Source organism: Mytilus galloprovincialis, chromosome 2, assembly GCF_965363235.1.
Source record: "Mytilus galloprovincialis chromosome 2, xbMytGall1.hap1.1, whole genome shotgun sequence".
NCBI lineage: Eukaryota > Metazoa > Mollusca > Bivalvia > Mytilida > Mytilidae > Mytilus > Mytilus galloprovincialis.
The window spans coordinates 37026829-37034664 of NC_134839.1; the positions used below are offsets into that span (position 1 = coordinate 37026829).

A 7836-nucleotide genomic window follows, 5' to 3' on the forward strand; every position below is an offset into this window, starting at 1 on the left:
TCAGTTTGTTTTAGATTTATGAGTTTGACTGTCCCTTTGGTATCTTTCATCCCTCTTTCTATACACCTCGCAATGTACAATGATATAGACGATAACATATTTCGTTAAATTCAATCGTTCTAAATAAAAATTAGTTTTTCAATTGTTACTTATATCAAATATTATACATCCTTGGTTACGTGATTTTTTATATTGAAATAGATAAAATGAAAAGATCAGAGGCCAATATACTCCCAAAATACCCTCTACTTAGTGGACGACCATATGAGTTTTTGTTTTGTTTTGTTTTTTTTTTTGTTTTTGTTTTTTTTGGGGGGGGGCGGATTTTTCCGTACAAAGTGTTAAAAAATATTTTAAATATTATTATATACTTCAATTGACTGCTTTAAGTACAACAGAATATTTAGTTGCATGTTGTCTTTGTAAGATAAATAGTTTATGGTGTTCACAAGGTCAGATTATACATTTACAAAATCTCTTACCCAATCTATTTCTCTACTTATTACATTCTAGTACACACAACGGAGACATTATATCGTTTGTGGTGTATGCTTTTAATTTAAAACTTCCTTTGGAATTATAAAACCCCTAACATTCAGTTTATTTTTCAATATTGTATCTGAAACGTGTTTTATTTACAAAAACATTGTTTGGGTTTGAAATTTTGTACTCGATTTACCTTTACCTCATTAATAATGTTTTGAACTCTTTTAGTTTCTTTTTGCATTTCCAAAAAACTTACCTGACTGATGACGCACAAACATTTAACAAAAATACTGCAGTGTATGTCACCTTGAACAAAAATTATCTATTTTATGCTAAACTTTACATATGGCGTACGAGAGACCATTATAGTTTGAAAAAGACGAAAGGTAATTTTTCTTTGCAATCTCTCATTGAATAAATCTATATTTCACTACTTGGTACATATCATTATTCAAATAATTTAACTTTATCATTTTTATCTTCCAACATTATTACAATTTGCATTAAAAGGCGGGCATCAATATTTCAAAAAATTTAACCGGTGCCATGATTCAGTCCCTTTAATGTCATGAACTGTATGTTAATGTAAAAGGGTTATTTCTAGTAAGATTGCAATTGAAAAATAAGACGTACTTGTTTCGAAATCTAAACTCTATAGTTTCAGTTTTGCTATTTGTTAAAGGCCGTACGGTGAACTACATTTGTCCTTTGTTCCAGGGGAGCTACTAAGCTACTCGTCACGGCAAACATTTTGCGAAGTTTCTTTCTCGTAAGCGCACGGAAATTGTCTACGTCGTTTATATGTCATTAATGGCTTACCAACAAATTCTATTTGATTTTTCATTTACAAACAATGACATTGTTATACAGGCTAAAACTAAGAGACTATTGTGTCATCAGTCTCCAGATCATTATTGTTTAAAACACATTTACATAAGATGGCAATTTAGGCAACAGCAATCTCATAAAATTCAAAAGAAATGAGATTGTGCGCTTCGGCGGGGAAAGATTTTTTTGATAATGATAGACACTTTAATAAACTGAAATGCGAATAACAATGAAGTGAAGATGATGTTGTGTGGTGATTCTAATATGACGTGCTTCTTTCGCTTTATGAATAAACCCATGCTTTAAATCCAATAATTTGTTTTTGCCCATGCGTATACTGACTACTGCATAATAATGAATTTTATCAAATTGTCATGCATTTAATATATTTCATTTACTTAAAACACTTCCAAACTCTTAAATGATGCACATGTTGTTACTAATTCATTTATTATGACTGTAATGTGTTGTATTTCGAAATTGACATTTTTGACCTAGATACAATAACCGTTCATGCTGACTGTTCAAAGATTCCTCCCTCTGAAAAATCACAGTGCCAGCTGTTTGGTACTTTACAAACATAAAAGGAAGGTTCATGGAAGAATAGCTTTACCCTTATACACATCGGACATAGACATTACCTTAATTGTCCTAATCAGACTCGAAATAATTGATGCAAGCTATACTTAATTGTAGTTTTAACATGGGTAGGCATGATATTCGTGATTATTTTTGCCCGAGCGATAGTGATTAAATAAAACTGCACCAATTGTATTTAAACAGGTGAGCATTTCGACAATTAATGTCGCTTCAGAGATGCACGCGAGCAAAATATTTGAAAAACAAAACTTATAGAAAATAATTGATCAAATCTAAAAGAATTAAAGTATTGCGAAACACGGTCATGAAATCTGTGCTATGCACGAGGAAGATACATTCCTTTATTTCAAATGACTATCTATGTTTTATGATGAAAAGATTAAACAGACAATACCTTGTTCAATTGATAATGTAATTGTTCTTTGTTCGAAAGCGCTTTATTCTAAAAATGTGCACACGAGTTAACGCTTTTACAACTCTATGAAATTTCTAAAAGATGCATTCAATATTGATAATCAGATATTTTCGATATGATCATAAAAACACAATTACTATATATTAAGTTTTTCTTCTATTTAATTGTGCACTTTATTGTGGAAACGTGTGTCATCTTGACTATCACTATTCATTTTGAAATGAATGTTATTTTCAGAATGACGCGAGATTGATGTTAGCCAATCATAATAAAATATTATAATGAAATATATATCTAGTGCAATTATTAAACAATATGATAACGGGTGCACCTCCTAGAATGTCAATTAGTACATACATGTACTCCATATAGCAAATTAACCTGACGATATCGGGATATGGGTATTTAGTCGGATCTTAACACGTACTTGTGATTTGTTTAAAACCGGTTTTAACGAAGAAATGTCGAAATGTTCAGAACTTAATTAAATCTGTTTTTGGGTAAGATGGTGCAAGCATACGATTTTTATTGCGTCTTAAACTTTGAGAAGCGAATAATCTTTAGCTACCTTATTTAAATATTGTGTAAAAACGTTAATTATGAGCTACGAAAGTCAAGTGGCTCAAGCATTTTATTGAGGAAGTTTTAAAAAAATGCAAAGAAGGGTTAGATTTCATTAGTCTTTACTATCTATAGATTAACAACTTTTGGTTATATTTATAATTTAGAATCATTATTGAAGGTGGAGCGCGATTGCACAGTTAATTAATATATTGATGTGCCATTTGTATGCAAGAGTGACATTCCGTTGTATTATGTGCCCATTCGAAAAAGTTATGCGAGTATTGTCTCCCTTTAACAGGTTCATTATTTTTTAATTAAGTTTAGGTTTCTGATATTAATTTGAATAGTTACAAAATGTATCGATTCAATATATTTCAGTTTTTGTTATTGGTGTATCAAAAACATTGATGTACGAATATAATTTCATAAATTTGAAACGTTTAAAATGATAACATACCAATATAAAGAACCGTTCATCATTTTTGAAAAAGACTATGATTGAAATCCGTATTCATTATCTTCCCTTCCTGATAGATTGATTGGGAAATGAACCAAAGTTTTCTAAAGGTAATCACAGAGAGGGACTAGCAAGCAATTTTTAATTGTAGCTTATTTAACGTTAAAACAACTTTCCACCATAAACAAATGTTATATTATACAAATATAAGAACCTTGTTAGCTAAATTTACAAATTGTATTAGATATTATGAATTTTTATTACAATATATTAATATGCTACCCAATATAGTATGATGTTTAAAAATTATATAGCTTTACAACCAAAAGGAGATTATGGGTTGGTATGATTAATTATTGTTATGATTAAATGTAACTCGGATACAGTCTGTTACTTCTGAGTTTGAGGGTCAACCATATTCGAGGTTTCTACAGTAACACCATTTATAGAATTGACACAAATGACTGTATACATTTCAGATAATATCATAGACAGTACTCAATATTAGTATTACCTTGGATTAAAGATGGCCAACCAAGCACAAGGCTCAAATGCACAGATACCTACTATTAATATCGACAATGTAAAATTGACCTTTATCAAGAAATTAAAACTTCGTCCAGGATTAGAAAAGGGAAGTTTCACTGGTATTTGCCAACTACCAGATAAGACAGTAGTGCTAGCGCATTCTGATATGGCAAAAAACCAGGGACGATTATATTCCATTGAGTCTGACGGCACAAAAATCTCATCAAGATGCGAAAAAGCACCATTTGGAATATCTTATTTTAAAGATGATTTGCTTGTTTCATATCCAAAAACACAAGAAATCGGAATGGTAGACATCGACGACTTAATAATGTGTGAAACTTTTGCTAAAGGATATGAATTTCGAGGAATATCAACAAACGGAACGGACGTTGTTTCAATTTTAAAAGGAAAGGGGATAAGTTTTATGAATAAATCGGGTTATATATATAAGGAATTTCCTATTAAATCAACAGACAGAAAGGCTTTCATTCATTTTGACAAAGAATATATCTACTTTACTGACGCAGAAGGACAGTACATAAAATGTATGAATACCATTGGAAAAAGGGTCTGGCGTTGTGAATTGTCATATGAAGTCCCTTATGGAGTTTGTACCGACATGTATGGTAACGTATTTGTTGCAGATAGAGAAAACGGTGACATTCTTATCGTTGCGGCCGATGGATCAAAATATAGCTCAGAATTTGTAGAGGAAATAGAAGAGCCTACTGCGTTATGCTTTGATAAGGAAAATTGTCAGTTAATTGTGGCAGACAGATTTAAAAGTCCATGTATATACCAAGTTACCTATAGATGATAATAAAATACACTAACAGTAACTCAATCAGTTCGTAATGTCAAATCTGTATAATACTTATTCACATGACGACATGGACAAAGTGAATATTCAATTTTTTGTCATTTATTTTAAAATAAAACATTGTTAAAGAGGAATATTGTTCTAATAAGAAATTCCATTGGAATCAAAGTAATGTACATGTGATTTCAGCTTTCCAATTGTGAACTTTCAATTTCTAAGTAGAAACATTCCAGCAGCACCTGCATACGAGGTATATATCTCCCAATTGATACGATATTCCCGTGCTTGCATTTCCTATCATGATTTTCTTGATAGAGGGTTGCTGCTCACAAGGAAGCTATTAAACCAAGAGTTCCAAATGGTGAAGTTGAAATCATCCCTCTGTAAATTTTACGGACGCCATCACGAGTTGGTTGACCGTTATGGAATAACCGTTTCACAAATGATATCGGATATGTTCCTTACGTCGTAACTACAATCCCCTTCCCTTTCATGAATGTGACCTACCGAATTAGACTATTTACCGGATTTGTTATCACATAAGCAACACGACGAGTGCCGCATGTGGAGCAGGATCTGCTTACCCTTCCGGAGCACCTGAGATCACCCCTAGTTTTTTGGTAGGGTTCGTGTTGTTTATTCTTTAGTTTTCTATGTTGTGTCGTGTGTGCTGTTGTTTGTTTGTCTTTTTCATTTTTAGCCATGGCGTTGTCAGTTTGTTTTAGATTTATGAGTTTGACTGTCCCTTTGGTAATCTTTCGTCCCTCTTTTGCAAATGATTTGTCATCCAAAGTCAAAAATACATTTGCTTAATTATCGTAACCAGTGTACAATATAGGTAACACATTATTTTGAACCTTGTTATACAGTGTATATACAAAAAAAGAAAATTTTTTATAAATGCTTGCGTACTTAAAAATGACTTATCTTACATACTACTCTTTAATTTTCATATTTAATATCTGTTCAAATTCTATGTCCTCATTAGTAAAACAACTGATTAACGAACTAGTGCCTTTGCATCTAAGCGATTACAAAAAATGTCTACTGATAGTAATCCAGACGAAAAATTAAGTCTTATTTCAACATAAACTAACCATAGGAATAATACTTGCCATAGCAACATGACTAGCTGACCGTGCAAGGGCTGTATAGCTAGTCAAGGTCGTTAAAAACTTCCATTTGTTTGCAACACGACTACATATGTGAAGCAGGATCTGTTAGCCCTTCCGGAGCTGCTAATATTACTCTGGGTTTCGCCGGTGTTCTTGTTTCTCAGTCTTTATGTTTCTCTGTTTCGTTTTGTGTATTGTTTTTCTTTTTGTCGTTTTCGTATTATTTCCATGTCAATGTTATTTTGTTTTCGACTATTAAATTTGAATACCTTTTTGCGTCTTTCGTCTCTCTTTCGCAACTCATATATGCATCTCTGTTACCGAAATTTGTTTAAAATATTGATTAATTTTTATATATATATATATATATTAACAAAGTTGGTTGATTATTTACCATATTTAAATGTATTGACAATAGATCATTTCTAGAATCATGTCTTTAACCGGAAAAGATCGTCAATTTCGCACGCCTTTATGACGGCATTTACCAGGTAGAGGGCGCGCCAGTATCCCTGCTTTTTTAAATATTTTAAAACTTTCCAGCACTTTCCTAATCGGCATTCTGTAGGGTAGACTAGTATATAAATACTTAATGTTCCGTAAGTATGATGGCCAATATGGCTGCCGAGCAGTTAACACCTTAGAAAGTTAGCTCCCAGTTTTTTTCAGTTTTATGACAAATTTAGGAAGACACTGTCTGTGAATTTAGTACTATGTGATAGCTAATTCAATGGAGAATAGAATGATACATTTTTTGTGGAATATTTTTCAACAGAAATAATTTTGTGACTTGTGAAAGATTTTTTCCAGAAGGATCTATTTTGATATTTGATTATTGATTTCTACTACTAGAGGTGACAATATATGTACAGTATGTCTTCAGGGCAAAATTTAGCTGGTTTAAAATCTACAAACAAAAGACCTACTACTAAACCTTGGAATACTGTTCAGACACTGCTTACAGCAAAAGTGGATAAGAATAAACCACCACCTAATAAACGAACTCATTCAGACGTATCTAATGAATCAAACAATAGTTTAGACTTATATGGCATAATGAACTTTCAAAAGGATATTGATGAAATTAAAATCAAACTTGAAGACCTGTGTAACAAGGAGAGGGGACCTTGATAGAGTAACAAAAGATCTGATTAAAACTAGTGATCTTGAGCAAGTGGTTACTTTAATTGTTAAAAAGCTGATGAATAATTTGAAATAACTGTACAAAAGAAGATTGATGAAAAAGTGGAAGAAGTTAAAAACGAAATGCAGGAAAAATTTGATGCTTTAACTATAGAAAATGAAGACCTGAAAAATAAGATACAAGCTATACAGTATTCCAATACAACAATTAGAAGAGACTTAAATGAAACAAGTCGACTTTCAAGACAGGCTGATACAAGCAGCAATTATAACGAACAGTACTCGAGAAAAAATAACATTAAAATAATAAATTTTCCAAGAAAAGATAAACAAGATCTTAGAAAGGACTTTATGGAAACTGTGAAAAAAGAACTAAATGTCCAATTAGAAGACAGAGATTTGGTTGCAATTCACCGTATACCATCTCAAAAGACCGGGCCCTATCCAGTTATTGTTAAGCTATTCAGTAGTGATGTTAAGCGTCAAATTATGAGATGTAGGAAAGAATTGACCAGTAAAATTAGATTTATGGATGACGTTTCTCAAACAAACATGAGCTTAATAGAGAGACTTAGAAAAACAAACGAATTTGAGTCTGTCTGGTACTTCAATTGTGGAATTTATGGTAGAACACCTGCAGGACTTCAGCTGAAATTTGGACTATATGATGACATTCATTACAGAGTACAGCAAGGGAAATAGATGTTACGTAATTAGAACTTAGACCTCACGGACAGTTTTGAGAATTCTATAGTTCATTGTTGATATTTGACTAATATTTGTGCTTATCTCCCTTTCTTTGTACAAAAAATCAGACTTATCTCTCTTTTAACTATAGATCATGTATATTATTGATTTTCTTTCTACAATACATATT

The 7836-nt window shown here is 31.8% G+C and overlaps 1 long non-coding RNA gene across 1 annotated transcript; it reads left to right on the forward strand.

Annotated features, from left to right (window-relative positions):
• Positions 1-325: 325 nt before the first annotated feature.
• On the forward strand, positions 326-4835 carry LOC143063513 (uncharacterized). Its single transcript, XR_012975027.1, has 2 exons — positions 326-872; positions 3830-4835. It is a non-coding gene; the product is annotated as an uncharacterized LOC143063513 (long non-coding RNA).
• The last annotated feature ends 3001 nt before the right edge of the window (positions 4836-7836 follow it).